The 17,025-nt window shown below is 48.3% G+C and overlaps 1 protein-coding gene across 1 annotated transcript in view; it reads right to left on the bottom strand.

The window, feature by feature from the left end:
• LOC138566147 (uncharacterized) overlaps window positions 1-7,806 on the bottom strand; it is a 66,053-nt gene extending 58,247 nt beyond the window's left edge. The window contains exon 1 of the mRNA XM_069643164.1: window positions 7,595-7,806. The gene's annotated coding sequence lies outside the window, so the exon portion shown is untranslated. The remainder of the gene's footprint in view (window positions 1-7,594) is intronic.
• Between the last annotated feature and the right edge of the window lie 9,219 nt (window positions 7,807-17,025).

Genomic DNA, 17,025 nt, shown 5'->3' on the forward strand with positions numbered 1-17,025 from the left:
AACTTGGAGAGGTCAATTATCTGGTGGACTCCTAATGGGCGCCCCCCAGAGTCTTTCACACCAACCGTCTAAAAGCCTGTCTCAAGACCAGAGGTGGGAGCTTTGCTTCTAGCTTCAGCTCAAGAGGAGGAAGAGAGTGACCCTCTATCTGATCTCCTCAGGGGACAACCTTTAGATGAGAAAATAGGAGTTCATCGCTCTTCTAATCTGACATTGGAACAACAGGAGTGCAAGTTTAATCAGTTTGCCTCCCTGTTTTCATTATCACCAGGCTTGATCTCTTGGGGCCAGCATGACATTCTCACTGGTGACGGTTTACCTGTTAAAGCAGAGGTTACAGGATGTCAGATCATGTAAGAACCCACATAAAGAGGTCAACAAGATGCTTGATCTCGGGGTAACAGAACCCTCTACCAGTCCATGGTCTAACCAGTTGTACTAGTGCCAATGGCAGAATCCGAGTTGAGATTCTGTGTGGACTATAGAACTCTAAATGCAGTCACTAAGACTGATGCCCATCCTTTACCTAGAACAGATGAGCTGGTGGACAAACTTGGTTTAGCCAAGTACCTCAGTACATTTGACCTAACATCAGGCTATAGGCAAATAGCCCTGACAGACCATGCCAAGGAGAAAACTGCATGTTCAACCCCAGCAGGCCTCTACCAATTTAAGGTAATGCCTTTTGGATTACAGAATGCACCTGCAACATTCCAAAGGACGGTTAATCAAGTTCTGAATGGGATGGAGGACTTCTATATGGCATACTTGGATGACATTGCAGTGTTCAGCCCTACTTGGAAAGAACACGTTGACCACTTATAGCAAGCAGGCTCTTGAGCAGGCCCATCTTACCATAAAGGCAAGTAAATGTCAAATTGGTCAGAGCAAAGTGGTCTACCTTGGACATGAGGTAGGAGGGGGTGAAATAAGGCCATTGGCTAGCAAAGTACAAGCTGTACAAGAATGGGCCACACCTACTACTCAAACCCAAGTGAGAGCCTTCTTAGGTCTCACTGGTTATCATAGGAACTTCATAGAGAACTATGGGTCTATAGCTTCTCCCTTGAATGTGGTCTCCTCACCCAAATTTACTAAAAAAGGTCAGATGGAATGAGGAGTACAAGGCATTTGAAGGACTTAAGAAAGCCCTTTGTCAAGCTCCTGACTACAGCAAAGCCTTCATTGTGCAAACAGATGCTTCCAATACACATATAGATGCAGTTCTGTGTCAGCTGGACAAGAAAGGTAGGGAGCACCCAATCTGCTTCATCAGCAGAAAGCTGAAGGAACCAGAAACAATGTGGGCACCCATTGAAAGAATGTTTTGCTATTGTGTGGTCACTGAAGAAGTTTAGACCATACTTGTACGGATCTACTTTTGTGATTCAGAGTGAACACCAACTCTTGAGATGGTTAATGCAGATGAAGGGGCAAAATCCTAAATTGTTAAGATGGTCAATCATTCTACACGGCTTTGATTTTACCATTGAACACAGGTCAGGGTGTAATCACGAAAATGCTGATGGTCTCTCCAGAATGCTTGACCGACTGGAGTAAGGAGATTCATCCAGAGTGAATTAAATCCTCCAGTCTCTTAGAGAGAATTCTCACAAATGTGTTAATTCCCTTCACCTTAGAAACCCCCAGCAACTTTGCTGGATTTTGAGAACTTGATTTTTTTTTACCTGGAAAGAGTGTGAGCCTTTTTTCCCCACTCGTTCATGTATTGTGATGTGCGTTTTACTCGTGTTCACTGATTATGGAGTTTTAAGAAATAACTCCATAGGCATCTTTTCATGTGTGTTACACAGCACCCTCAGTGCAGTAACACAGGGATGTCTTTTTAGACGTCCAAGGGTTTAAATACCTTCTCTGGGATAAACTACTGTTTCCCAGAGAATGTAAGGTTAAATTGACTTTTATAGTCTTTTTAAATTCCTAGAATCAGCACACACTATCTTCCTATAGAGTGCTGGAGGGGTTACCCTAGTATCCCCTATATCTAGAAACTCATGTAACAGTCAAGTGCTACCCTATCCTATCGAAATAGCGGGTGGCAGTGGTTTTAAAAAGAACTACCATGGTTTTTCCTGACCGCGAACACCGGTAGCTAAAAAAATTTGCAGGAGACATGTTTTTCAAGATGGCGCCTTAAGCATCTTGTGTAACCAGGTCCCGGTCTTCTTTTTTCACCATTTCTTTTTGGGAAGGACCTTCTAGAGTTTGTCTCTGCACACCAAACTAGGTTTGGTTATTTGTTTCTATGCTTTTGGCAGGCTTCAGGGCTGAAGACCGCCTCTGGTGTCTCAGTGTCTGGGGTGGGCAGGAAGTGAGGGAGGTGGCCGAAGCTACCTGTGCTTAGTCTCCTAGGAGACCCAAATGCACTCTGGCGTGATTGGCTGGCTAACTGTCCGGCAAGGACAGTCCCCCTGCTGGGTGAGTGGCAGCTAGGCTGGAATGAAAGGGAGAAAACCGTTTAAAAGGCAGGTCTCTTCGACTGGAAGGCAGAGTTGACCACTGGAACTAAAGAACTGAAGATGAGCTGGAAGAGGACGGCTGCTGCAACTCCTGGACCGTTGGTTTGCTCGGTGAAGCCCTGCTGCAGGTCCGAACCGCCAAGCTCATCTCCACAGAGAAGCCCTTCAAGGACAATTTCTTCCTTTGAGCTGGTGGGACCAATCAACTTGTAAGCCACCTGGATACCATTCTCGGAGCTGGTTAGGATTAACGAGGGGAGGGGGGGGAAGGACACCGGTTTGTGTGCTTGACGACAGCTACTCAAACCGAAGATCTTCGATTTTTCCAGCTTGTTTGACCTGTCCCCATGCAGTCAAGAACCCCTCTGACCCCCGCCCCAACGTCCTCCCTCTTGTCCCCACAATTGAGGCTCAGGAACATTGAGATCTGCAGGAACTGCCAGGAACCAATGTCTTCAGCTGCATCTTTTTATTCATATTAAGGTACTATGCTAACCCGATTGAGAGAACTTACCTCTTGCAGTGAAAGTTCGTAAAAACTTTCCCAACTTGCAGGCCTAATCAGCTTGTGACCCAACATATGATTCTTTTTCATACAAACGACTTCTGAAAACATTGGCAAAGACTTTACCATTTACTACAAGAACTGTTCTTTCCTATTGAAGACACTAGCCCATTGACTTCGGCCTATTCAACTGAATCGAGCCCGCTGAAACAATTTGCACTGCATAAGAAAGTATTTCTGATCTATTAACTTGTGCCTTTTTACTCCCATTCAAAATAACTGAAATGCCATTTTGCTCCCCTTTCAGGGGAGCCCAATTTACTTAGAAACTTATTGGTTTGGTATTGAAGTATATTTGTGTATAATATTAAGTTACCTAAATGACTGTGTAATGAATAAGTGTTTTATCAAGAAACCTTGAGTGTAAGTGTCTATTTGAGAGCCATTGTGATTTAAGACCTCTGTGTAACATCCTTGTACTGCTCATACTCAGTCTTGAGATAAGCCTGGCTGCTCAGCTCGCTACCACAAACCGTGTGGTACGGCTTATACCAAAGGTTGGTTTTTGCTTACACCTGTAGTCCTAATTGTATGTGGTGGTCCCAGAGGGTACTGCATGCAATTCTGCCTAACAGTCAGCCTGACCTCAAGACCCCCCTCGGGTCAGTCTGAGTCTTCCAGGTGCACGGCATAATAAGAGAAGGACCTTGGTTCCCTGGAGACCCCACGTGATGGAAGTCGGACGGACAGGGCAAATGGTGCAGGCTGACCATGTATAAGGTCTCACCAACCAGCCATGCAGGTTTTTACTGTATATGTTTACGTCACCGATCGCGATTTCTTTCCTGATAACATTCTGTTTATATCATTTTTCGGCAGCAGAGTTCTTTGCAGGCATACCTATTTTTTTGTGTAATTAAAACTGGCTATCCTTGCAACAATCTCTTGGCCTTTCTCCCCTAGCGGTTTGTATTTTTTCTGGCGCAAGTATATAAGGGTCATGCCTTCAAAGTCTAAGAGCATTGTCCAAATAACGTATAACTTAAATTAAAGGAGGGTTTTTACAATTCCCAATTTCTACAATAATGTTCTTATATGAAAGCAGCCAAATGAGCTCACCTAGAACACTCCCTATACCAGAGTGATATCAGCGCACTTAGGGGATTGCAGGTTTTATTTGCATGAAAGCCCACCTCAGTAGCTCCATTTGAGGTTAGGTCCACTTGCATCAAGCTGGAATTAACTGTGTTTGCAGAATCAAATAAAGGTGTGCTGCCGTTGCAGTCATGTGGATATATCGCGTCTGCATGCCAAAATCGAAATCTATCATGTTAGCAAGTGTATATATTTCCAACTATACTAGGCTGCTGAAATGATAAGGCCAAGCTTTCTTACAATCTGGACCAAACTTTCACCATTTCCTTTTTTCTGATCGGTTTTCATTGCAACTTAACATTCTCTTTTGCTCCACCCCAGCTGTTATTCCCTCACATGTAAATCATAGATGAATGTACCAAGGTATCAGGGTTTACCCTCAATAAATCAAAACTTGAACTCAAGCCACTGTACACATTTTTCTTGAAATAATTTCTCCATCGGATGAAAAGGTTGCATCGCTGCATACTATTTCCAATATAGTTCAATGAAATGTATCAAAACCTTTTTTGTGTGCGTTTACATCCATGTGTGCAAGTATTACTGGGTATGTGAGCACTACTGTACAACTAGGTTCCCGGCCAGAGATGCTTACTTCAGGTTTGTGGGTACACTCTGACAGGCAATGTGACTTCCCCCAACAACATGGTCCAGCTGTCAGAATCTGTGCACGTTGGTGGCTATGTGAGGAAGGGACAGGATTCGAAGCGTGGTCTGGGAAGAGGTGCGGGTGGCAGTGAAAAGAACAAAGAAGGTGCTCAGGTTCAGGATGCTCTGAAGCTTTGTCCACAACCACAGATACACAGGCAGTCTAGCAGTGTTTTGCGATACTTGTGGGACGAGTATGGCTAAACAAAGGAGTGGGTGGGGAGGCAGGCAGAACACCCATATCCCACTGCAATGCCATCCGTCTTTACTTCATAGCAATAACGCTAGTTTCCTAAATGTCACCTTTATGCCATAATAGAACACAGAGGAAAAGGTATGTACCGATCTTCATAGTATGCAATAAAGTGACTTAAAAACTCCAGGTAAACAAGAGCAGTTTTGTAAATAAAGGTTTAATAGGTGAGCAGTATTTTGTCCTACAAAACTAGAGAATTCAATCAAATCCTGGCACACTTCTAGCCCAAAAGGCAACAAAGAAAAGAAACTTGCCATTGACATCCAAAAGTACAGACACATTGTCCTGTGCTGCACTTATTCAGAGCCTTCCTGCCCAGTCCCTCTGCCGGGCATTCCCCCCCACCCAACTTTCCCCTTGAACTTCTCGGGCTCGCACGATCGGAATGACACGAGGCCTAGTAAGATCGTTTGTCTTGCCCTCCGCCTTTCTTTCCTCCCATGTCGCACTTAGAAACACTTGTGTACTGGCGCGTTTTAACTATCACACTACAAAAGTAAATCAGTGTTAGTTCGGATCGTCTTACTTGCCCCACTTTAAACAGGGTGATCGGCTTCTGCTGTAGCTGGTCCTGTTATAGGGAGACTGGCTCCTACTGTTCCTGGTTCTGGTACGATGAGATAAGTTCTTGGGCAAGTAGGAAAAGGGTGACCAGGACCTGCTCCGTCTCATTTGTGTACTGGCGCGTTTTAACTATCACACTACAAAAGTAAATCAGTGTTAGTTTGGATCGTCTTACTTGCCCCACTTTAAACAGGGTGATCGGCTTCTGCTGTAGCTGGTCCTGTTATAGGGAGACTGGCTCCTACTGTTTCTGGTTCTGGTGCGATGAGATAAGTTCTTGGGCAAGTAGGAAAAGGGTGACCAGGACCTGCTCCGTCTCATTTGTATATGTGCTGATGTGGACAAAGCTGACTGACTTCTGTTGCCTCCACTTTTATGGGGAGAGTGTGATCTGACAAAAGAGGAATACAGTGATGTACTATTTTCATATTTGTCTCAATACCAGGACGATATATGCCAGGATTGGGTGGCTAATGACTGTTCATGCCACTCAGGGAGTGGGATAACTTCTGGTGGCTCATTCCACTCATAGCTGGTAGATGCGGGCTATCTTTCTATTGGGACGCCAACATGGCTACATCGGAATAACCTACCGCCATGAGGATGTCGTCATTGGACATTTCACTTTGGGGTGGTGGAGGTCTATTCCAGGCATGTAAGGTAACTTCCCCAAATGAGGTTTTGAATGGGTTCTTTGTAGCAAGCGCCTTCTCCTGTGCCTTTCGATCTTTGTAGAACACCACGACAAATCGTTCCAAAAGTAATCCACGCATCATAACTAAGGCAATATCCCCAAATATACTAAACTCAGATCGGATTCTTTCGGGAACGTCCAAAGAAGTGTCATTAATATCTGTAACCACAATACCAAAAATACATGGTGACGGGCCACTCCAGCGTGTAATACAAAGCTCTTTTTCAAGGGGGCCATTTGTATCTGCTTTCAGGGCTTTCTCTCGTTCCCGCTTTTGTTTGTAGAAAACCAGTCCATAACGATCCTTGAAAGTGCCATGCATAGTAACACAGACCACATTTCCATAAGGCATGAAGTGTTCAGTGAGACACGATTTTATGTGCTTACTTTTTAACTGAAAGTGGAAATTAGAAACCTTCACGCCATACAACCCATCAGGAGGTTCAGGCGAGGAAAGTGCTGTGTGGTCTGCATCGGCCCCAGTAGACGTCGCAGAGACTCCATCTTCGTCCTCGCTATTTTGGTCGGTATTCACAGGAAAAGATATTTGGTTGCCGCTCTTGTTGGTGGCCGCCTGGGGAGAAGGGCTCCTGCTGACGGCACCCTGGGGAGAAGGGCTCCTGCTGACGGCACCCTGGGGAGATGGGCTCCTTTTGGGTGGCTGCCCTCTGCTGCCAGCCCCATTGTGGGTCTTGATGCTGCTGGAAGACGTCAGGGGACACTTCCCTCTGTTGGCGGGCCGACTCCTGCTGGAGACACCATGTAAAGACCGGCTCCTGCTTCTAGGCTGCCCTCTACTGCCAGCCCCATTGTCGGTCGTGTTCCTGCTGGATGACGTCAGGAGAGACCTCCCTCTGTCAGCAGGCTGGCTCCCCCTGGAGACACCATGTGGAGACCGGCTCCTGCTGGAAAAACCATGTGGAGACGGGCTCCTGCTGCTATGCTGCCGTCTGCTGCCAGCCCCATTTAGTGTCTTGTTCCTGCTGAATGACGTCACGGGCCTGCTGAATGACGTCACGGGATACTTCCCTCTGCTGCTGGCTACCCAGCTCCTTATGGATGCTCCCTGGCCTTGCACGATACTGCTGGATTCCCGCAGGGGTGATCGGCTCCTGGCGGAGGGCCACTGCACTGGCCTGCTACTGGCGGAGGGCCACTGCACTAGCCTGCCACTGGCGGAGGCCCACTGGGCTGGCCTGCCACTGGCGGAGGCCCACTGGGCTGGCCTGCCACTGGCGGAGGCCCACTGGACTGGCCGGTTCATGTGGAGTGTCTCCTATGGGCAGCAGGACCTTTGCTGGAGGCCTGGTGAGCAGCCCAGGGTGCCCGGTCGTCACAGCACCATGAACGCTGGCCGCTCAGCCGAGAGCAGGAACGCACGGGCGCCGGCTGTGAACTCGGAGCTTCCGGGGCTTGAACAAAACAAACAAGGCCGCCGAACAAAACACCCGCTTCCCCACCAACACAATATTCGCATTAGAAGAAAGGACATTGGCAACGTGTGGCGCGCGTGCATCACGTCACTTCCATAAACGCACGTCGTACTCACCGAGTTTTAAGATAGAACTAGAGGGCGGGCACACGTTCCTCCGGTGTCAGCACTGGCCGCCATGTTGGGCGGACAAAGCAGCCTTTGAATCCCTCACTCTGCTATGCAACCAGCAGCATTTTGAAACACAAATGGAAATTGGGGCGACAGGGGTCTCACAAATTAGATGTTATTTCAAATGTCGGTTGGGCATATTTAAAGTGTTTTCAGATCTGCACGTGTTTTTCTTACTGAACAATTCTTTACATTGCTAACCTCACAACTGTCACAAATATTGTTGATTTTGCAAATAACACATTTATGTTGCACTATTAGACATTGCCTATTGTCTGTTTTAATTTAAAAGATGGTCTTCTGCAGGTAAACGTGATAGAAATTATAAGTGCTATATGTGGTGTTTTGGCCTGCTCACACAGCCAGAGTAATGGGGAGACACCTATATAGATCCCAACCTTTCATAGCCCTTGGATGAGTGAAAACACCCGATTTAGCATTTGACGGGTGAAAGCCAATTGATTCCTATGGGCGTGCAGGGCATAGCTCTCAACCATTTGTGTTGCAAAGGCGGGTGAAACCACCCGATTTTGTTTTTGGCGGGTGAGACGCCCATTGGAATGCATGGGCGTGTAGAAGGCTTGGCGGGTGAGTCAGCCCTTTAAAAGGCGGGTGACACCCGCCAAAAGCGTGTGAGTTGAGAGCTATGTGCAGGGTGCATGGTGGGTGAGAGAGCTGCCTAATTGGCGGGTGGCACCCGCCAAAAGCTTGTGAGTTGAGAGGTATGCACCCAGAGTAAATCAAGACACAAGGCACATAGGTTCTGACATGTCTTTTCTTTATTAGGTGACCTCTTACACTGCCCTCCTCCACGTGCTGTCAGGTGTATCCTGTTCATGGCAATAAACATAGAAACAGGAGAGGATGCTACATCTCCTCCCAAACCCTCTTCATAAGTGAATACATAGAGAGATTGGACCATCTCTTCATTCCACCTTGACAGTTTTCTAATCTTCGTTTACAAGGGCTTCTGCTGGCAACAGACTATTCCAATTAACTGCAACTACTGTCTCCAGTGCTCACATCCCCGTCCATGTAGTCGGACCATGTAGTCAGAACCACATTCTTGCGAACTTGAGTATTCGATTCTTCATCCGCTATGACTACTATGACTACATCATTCAGTATCTTCCTGAATAAGGACCAATTCCTGGTGATGGCATGACCCTGACGTTCAGCTGAGATAATTGATGGTCTGACATCTATGTCTGTTAATGGACTGGGACTTTTGTGACTGCGTTTGACCCATCATTACGCCATCCCCAACCTGGAGCTCCGACTCTCTGGCACCTCTCCTGTCATCAGCATATGCCTTCACCTTTGACTTATTTAGCTTGTCAGCTGGTCTTGGTCGCTGGGATGCTTCCTTTTTCTCCTCATCAATATACACTTGTGGCAGTCAGGTTCTGATTTCTCTGTTAAACATAAGTTACAACTAACATATTCTGGTCGTGCTCTGTGGGGTGTTTCAGTAATCTCGTAATAAAGTACAGATAGACTGCATGAATTATCCTTTCGTGATGCTACAAATCAGTACTGTTCTTTTGCTGTTGCCCATGACTCTGCGACTGTGGCAATAGCTATTGACCACAGCGGGGTAATCTTTCTATGTTGAAATCCCAAATGTTCAGCAAACATGGCGAACTTGTGTCCACTAAACGGAGGAGTATTGTCAGACTACAGCGGTTGGAATTCTGTAGTACGTAAACATTTTGTCTAGGGCTGGGACGACCAACTGAGCTGCAGTGGAAGACACCATCTGTAGGTCTGGATATCATGTGAAGTGGGCAGGGATGGATACATCTCTATCACTGAACTCACAAATGCAAGTAAATACACTCTATCGTGCTAAAAAACACATAAAGCCGATCCCGACTATATGTGTGTCTGCCATTTTCCGGATGAAATTCTAAAATCTTTAATGAGCTTTCTCCGTTAGGCAGGTGCAGGAATGTCTATTAAAAAGACTGGAGAGTGTGCATTATATTCTCCAGTGGGTTCCTCTTTTGCATCTGAGCATTGAAGAATCTTGTAGGGTCCTTGATATTTGTCTTTCAGGATCCTAATAGGGAAGACCCTGCCTGTGCTGTTTACTGGAGCACTAGGTCAGGTCTCCCAATAGCCAACCGGTTTCTGTGGTATGAAAGTGGTTACACCACATTCCTCAGGGCTTGAGGAGGCACACAGTTGGGTTCCTCCTAGTTTTCAGTGGCTGCTTTGTCTGCATTATTTAAGGCCCTCTCCCTGTAGGGGTGACAAGAGGGGAGGAGAGAAAAGAGGGGGGGGGGGGCAGCTTAACATATTCAGTGCCTTACCACCTGCATGATCTTGTCTATAGTTAAATTTCGACATACTGCACATGTTCAGTATAAAAGGGAGGGGATTCTTACCCTTTCCATGTGGTAAATTATTCTGTGCATTAATGGGTGAGGCAGCCTGAGGCCTAGGGGCCAAAAACGCAATGAATAACGGGTTTTGGTACGTGCTTGCACATGTGCAAGTCAAGTCGCAATGTATGCTAACATCGTGTACATTTGTTTCAAACTCATTAAGTAACCAACAATTGCGTCAACTGTTTGTGCGTATGGCCGCGCGAAGGCGTGCCATGTCCCATTATAGATTTCCACATCTAGCCCGAGGCCAGGCATATATCGTGTGTGTCCGCTAATCGGAGGCGAGCGTCTGGTGCTCGTTGTATGAGGTAGGGGCTTACCTGCTGCTTTTGTCTGTAAAGAGGTCTGGCGGGCGACGCGCGGCATCTTCTCTACGCCGCCGTCCGCCAGACCTCTTTATGTTGACGATTGTCCTGACGCCGCAGCATTGGGCACGCGTGTTGGACAACATGGCCGCCTGGGGATGTCTCAGGACGGCCATCTTGGGGTCAGGCTTCACATCGGACTGTCTATTGGCACACCAGGTTTTTTGGAAAAGCGATATCAAGTGTACGCCTAAGCAGTGCGCTTTCATCTTATCTTAGCACCAGGCTATGTCATCTAGATGGTGGAGCACATGAATGGCTGGAACTAGAGGTCTAGTCATGTATACAGATACTGTCCTACTGCATTCGCTCGTAGGCTGCTATACACTCAAAGGTCCCCATACATCGAGACCATCTCATTCACACACACACATCCTCATGGTTTCTAGTCCAAGTAGCCAAGGTCATGGGCTGATGTTCACATAGTGGCAAGTGTTTGTCAACTGGTCGGTTCGTTCAGTCCGATCCTGTCCATTTTCAAACGAAAAATCCACAATTGTTCTCTTCTGTAGAGGAGGTCATGGATGTTACCTCCTCTCGTGGGTATCACCATTTTCTCCATAATGGACCAAGTGAAATCTGCTGGATTATGTTGATGTTCAAGGAAATGTTCCACCATTGGTGCAGTTAACATTTTAGTTCGTATACAAGATCGATGTTCTGCAAGCCGTATTCTGACTGGTCTTGTTGACGTTCCTAGTGTGACCAGAGTATTGGGCAACCCACAGCCGGAATACCCAAAACAGTCCCTTGTGTTTTACATGGTCTGGATATCATGACATCTCAGCAATGGCCTCAAGTACCTATTTGCCATTTGATTGTGATCCAAATATTTTCACAGCTACTTCATCCCAAACTCTCAATGGCAGTGATGTCATGCGCAGTGGTTCTGGGAATGTGCCTGGTGCCACTGACTTACAAATGACATACTTCTCAAGCACCATCTGTATTTTGGTGTCCATTTTGTGAAACCACACCTTCGTCCTGAGCAGTCATTTTGTGGACAGTATGCCTCTATGGCCTGCATGTGCGAGGTCTATGACTTCATCTTGTAATGCTAGTGGGATGACAATCATGTTCTCCTTAATGAGAAGACCTTGTGGAGATATGGACAGTTCATCTGTCTTTAGTGCTTTCCGTTCTTCCTCTGAGATTTCTTCCTCCGTGTTGTTGGAGACTCTCCACCTCCCAGACTGCACTCTTTGCTTTCTAAAGGATTGTCCTTGTTCGACTCCCTCACAATCAAATCAATGTCCATGGCTTTCGGGATAGAGTTGTGCACAATATAATTGATGTATTGATCCGCTTTGGATGTTTGCACACTCTTTACGGCAGGAAGAGAGTGTCTGGATTGAAAGTCAGCCAGATGACTATCTTTCCCTAGCTTGTGAATTATGTCGATTGGTATTCCTGGAGATGCAGTTCCCATCGTGCAATTCTCTTTGGCATTCTTTCATTCAGTTTTCCGTAGATCATCGTGAGTCCAGCCTTTTGACCCCTTCACGGACCCATCATCAAGTGGACCCAGATGGCAGCTGTGGATCCAGAAATTCGAGATGACGATGGAGTGCAAAGATATAACGTCGGCCAGGAAGATGAAGGCACACCTACTGCTCAGTGTGGGTGACGAGGTACTGCGCATTTTCAACTCCTTGAATGTTGACTATGGCCAAGATGCATACCAAAGCGCAAAAGATGCCCTCGCGGCTCATTTTCTCCCTCAACTGAACCCGGACTATGAGACATTTATCTTCTGCACCACTATACAGGCAGCGGACGAAACCCTTGACGAAATTGGCCATGTCCTGCGAGTTCACAAATGTTGAGAGGGAGCTCAGGAGGCAAATTATCAACGACATACACTGAGAAAAACTAAGACGCCTGATACTCAGCGAGAGAGGTATTCCCCTGCAACGGATCCTTGAACTTGGACGACAAAGGGAACTAGCTCACACCAGAGCGGCCAACATGGAGGCCACGCTACACAGATTGCAACCTGCTCTTAACACAGCCATGGTGGCCCAGATCACCAACAAACAATCCTCGAGGGATGACTACAGTGGGGGGCTATGGCCAGAACAGGTGGCAACCGCGCATTCCTGGGCCCACAGAGTGCGGCTGGTGTGGTGGCCCACGACATGGCCGCCGCAACTGTCCCGCACAAGGCACCACATGTGGCGCATGCGGCAGGAAGGATCATTATGCAAAGGTATGCAGATCAGTGGGCACCTCCACGCAGCCCCCAGAGAACCTTCCGGAGAAGAACGCGACTAAGAAAAAGAAGCAAGCCAATGCAAGGAGGGTCGCAGTGGCCAACTCTTCCACGGAGGAAGAAGGGGATGATATCTCGGCAGGGCAGCAGGAGCCCGGTAAGGACAATGATAGGAAAGGGAGGAAGGTATACCTGGTGTCTGCATTAAGCCAAGGTCAAGAACCACAAAGAAAATCTGTCCAAAGGCGCAAGTGCATGGTCACCGTCAAAAACCAGTGCATTCTCATGACCATTGACACAGGCGCCTCGGTGAATGTCATGCCCACAAGCATATTCCAGACTCTAAACCCTCAACCAGACCTGAAAAGCACAGACACACTGTTGTATGCATACAGCAGCCGGAAGCCCCTACCAGTTATTGGCAGGTTCCGCACTACGCTGGAACACGGCGAAAACAGACTATGGTCAAAAGTCTATGTCGTGAAGGCAGGAATTGAAAGCCTCCTGAGTGGGGACGCAGCAGAAGATCTGGGAGTGGTCAAATTCATCTGCCATGTCGATGAAGCCGAGGAGGTGGAGAAAATGTTGAGTCAATACCCCAAGTTGCAAGATGAAATAGGCTGCCTGAAGGGCAAAACCATCAGACTGCACATTGATGAAACAGTACAGCCGAAAGCCGTAAGGCATCGGAGGACACCATTCCACATGAGAGAACAAGTGGAGCAGGAACTCAAGGCACTGGAAGAAGCCGGCATCATAGAGGAGGTCACAGGGCCCACACCATGGGTCTCTCCAATGGTTGTAACGCGAAAGCCTAAACAGCCCGGAAAAGTCCGGATTTGTATAGACATGCGTCTCCCTAACACTGCCATTAAAAGAGAACGCCACATCACACCAACGATCGACGAAATCGTGGCTGACCTCACGGGGTCTTGTGTATTCTCAAAAGGTGATCTGAATGCGGGATATCACCAACTCAAACTCCACAGAGACTCTCGCTACATCACAACATTCTCAACGCATCTGGGGTTGAGGAGATACAAACGCCTGAGTTTCGGGATATCGTCCGCTGCTGAGGTATTCCAGCAAACCATCCAAGAGGTCATCAGGGGTATCCCTGGCATCCTCAACGTGAGCGACGACATTCTGATTCACGCCCCCGACAAGAAAGAACATATCAAGAGGCTTCAAACTCTACTGGGCAGACTACAAGAAGCTGGGCTTACCATACACAGGGAGAAGTGTGAGTTCCTCAGATCGGAAATCACTTTCTTTGGTTACAAGTTCGGCAGCACGGGCATCTCCCCTGATCCCCAGAAGGTCGTAGACATTCATGCTGCAAGCCCACCGATGACCCCCACAGAGGTACGCAGCTTCCTAGGCATGGCTACCTACTGCGGGAGGTTTATCCGAAACCTGGCCACCCTATCTGAGCCATTACGGGAACTGACGAAAGCAAACATCAAGTAGGACTGGGGGCAGAAGTGCCAGGACTCGTTCGAAAGCATCAAGGAATCCCTGTCCGTCGACACCAAAATGGCGTATTACAATACCGAGCTGCCCATAGAACTGTTCGTGGATGTAAGCCCCGTTGGGCTAGGAGCCATCCTAATGCAGGTGACGAAGGAAGGGGAGAAAAGGCCGATAGCATACGCCTCGAGAGCCCTCACGGAAACCGAACAGAGGTACTCCCACATTGAAAAGGAGGCCATCGCCGTGGGGGTGTAGGCACTTTCATTTCTACTTATATGGGCGGCGGTTCACGACAATCACTGACCACAAACCCTTACTACCCATTTTTATGGGAACGTCGTCACACCCTCCGGCACAAATTACCAATTGGCTACTACATCTTCAGCAATACGACTTTGATCTCATCTACCAACCAGGCAGTGGAAACCCCGCGGATTTTCTCTCGAGGCATCCGCAAGCAGCAACCCAACAAGAAATCCAAGTGGCCGAAGAGACTGAGGAACATATATGCCAAGTGGTACGCGCAATGAGTCCAAAGGCTGTGAGCATCGAGGACATCGAGTCAGAAACTCACAAGGATCCTTGTTGCAACTTAATGAAAGATGCCATTATCTCCGGTGACTGGAAGACTTTCATGAGACACACACACAACAGAACAGCGGAAGCGAAAGGGTTTCTGTCCGGCATGTTCACCGTCCGGCAAGATTTGTCGATCACAGAAGGCGGATTGATACTAAGAGGAAACCGTATCGTAATCCCTCTCAGAATACAAGACAGGATAGTGGCCCTAGCGCATGAAGGACACCAAGGACTGGCAAGGACAAAAGCCCGCATAAGCCACAGGGTATGGTTTCCCCAGATCGAGGAACGGGTCAAGACACTCATTAGCACGTGCCTATCCTGTCAGATAACGGGGGCCCCGCCAGAACCGGAACCAATTCTATCGGCAGAACGCGGCCGCTCTCGGTGGGAGGCCATCAGCATTGACTTCTATAAGCTACGAGAAGGCCTCCACCTTTTGGTGGCCGTTGATGACCACTCCCGATATCCTGAAGTTGAAATAGTCGAATCCACAGCAGCGGAAGTGGTCATTCCGGCCATAGAGAAAATGTTCGCAACTCACGGACTACCTACCTCCATCAAAAGTGACAATGTGCCACCGTTTACAGGGGAGGAATTCAAAAACTACCTGCAGGACCTCAATATAAAGTATCATCACATCATGCCGAGATGGCCCCAGGCCAACGGGGACGCAGAACGGTTCATGAGGACCATTAACAAGGTGCTAAGGGTATCCAAGGCGAACGCCAGCCCATGGAAGGTGGAGCTCTACCGCTTCCTCCGGAACTATCGGGTCACCCCCCACAGCACAACCGGCATACCGCCGGCGGACCTCATGTTTGGCACCGTCATCAGATCCTCGATTCCGCACCATCCAAGTAGGACCCCGGACGTGGTCAATGAAGGACGCACGGAAATGAGGAGAAGGAGTGCCAACGCCCACATGAGTGGCAAGAGGAGAGCGAGGCCGTCCAATCATCAAGTGGGGGACCAAGTCGTCATGCTACGCAACCCCACCAAGACAAAACTCGACACCAGATACGAGGAACTTCCATGGACCGTCAGTGACCGGCACGGAACCATGGTGACTGTGACACGAGGACGCCGTCAAGTGACGAGGAATTCGTCGTGGTTCAAGGCGGTGCCACGCAACCTGTGGACTGACAGTGAGTGCCACCGGGAAGACGAGGACGCTCAGCCCAGCGAAGAAGAGCCTGGGTCCATCCCGGATGAGACAGGAGCGGGGGATGGAACTTGGGAACCGCTGGATGCACCCGGCCTCGAGGACTCGAACAGCGAAGGTGAGCCAGATCATGAGCCGGGGGGGTGTAGGCCCCGAGAAGGGCGATATGGTCTGAGATCTGCCACGAGACCGCCAGCCAAGTTAAATGACTATGTGTGGTAGTTGATCCACCCGAACCACGAACAATAATGGCAGGGTAGTTATTGGTTAAAAAAAAAAAACGTGAACAGATGTTGAACTTCCAGTTGATGGCATTTATTGTTATGTTTGTTTGTTTTATAATAAAGGAGGAATGTTACGTTCTGCGTCCCGCTACGCGGTGACGCAGGGCGCTCCTAATAAAGGCCCTGCCCCCACGCTCGGGAGGCAGTTCTGGGGCAGACCATCCATGCGTGTGTGCGTGCATCCTTGCTGCTCCCGCTGGAGCTGCGCCACAGGCCGTGCGGCCTACTCCAGTTAAGCCAGCTCCCGCGCGCGCACGCTGCGGGCTGGAACATAACAGGCATATGGAATGCGTGCCTGTGAATGTATACATGTGAGTGTGCGAAACATGCACACAAGTCCGTGGGAAATTCTGATGGCCTTGGAGTGATGGACCCACCCAGATCCACAGTAGAGACAGAAGGCGTTCACCTCCCAGGCTCCCACCATGCCGAGAAGAATGGTTGGCGAGTTGGCGGCCCCTTCCTATGTATGTGCATCGCAATCGCTTATTGGCTCTCCCCACTGTGCCGCTCGTGCTAACAGTGTCATAACTCACTACTACTCAATGCAGCAGCAACTAAATGTGTCCTCTCTGCGATCTGCCAAAGATCAATAACTGATTTTGGAAATGGATTGGTTTTGCAGCTGGGAAGTAGACACAGCACTGAA

This window comes from Ambystoma mexicanum, chromosome 1p, assembly GCF_040938575.1.
Source record: "Ambystoma mexicanum isolate Mex_15411 chromosome 1p, UKY_AmexF1_1, whole genome shotgun sequence".
Classification (NCBI taxonomy): domain Eukaryota; kingdom Metazoa; phylum Chordata; class Amphibia; order Caudata; family Ambystomatidae; genus Ambystoma; species Ambystoma mexicanum.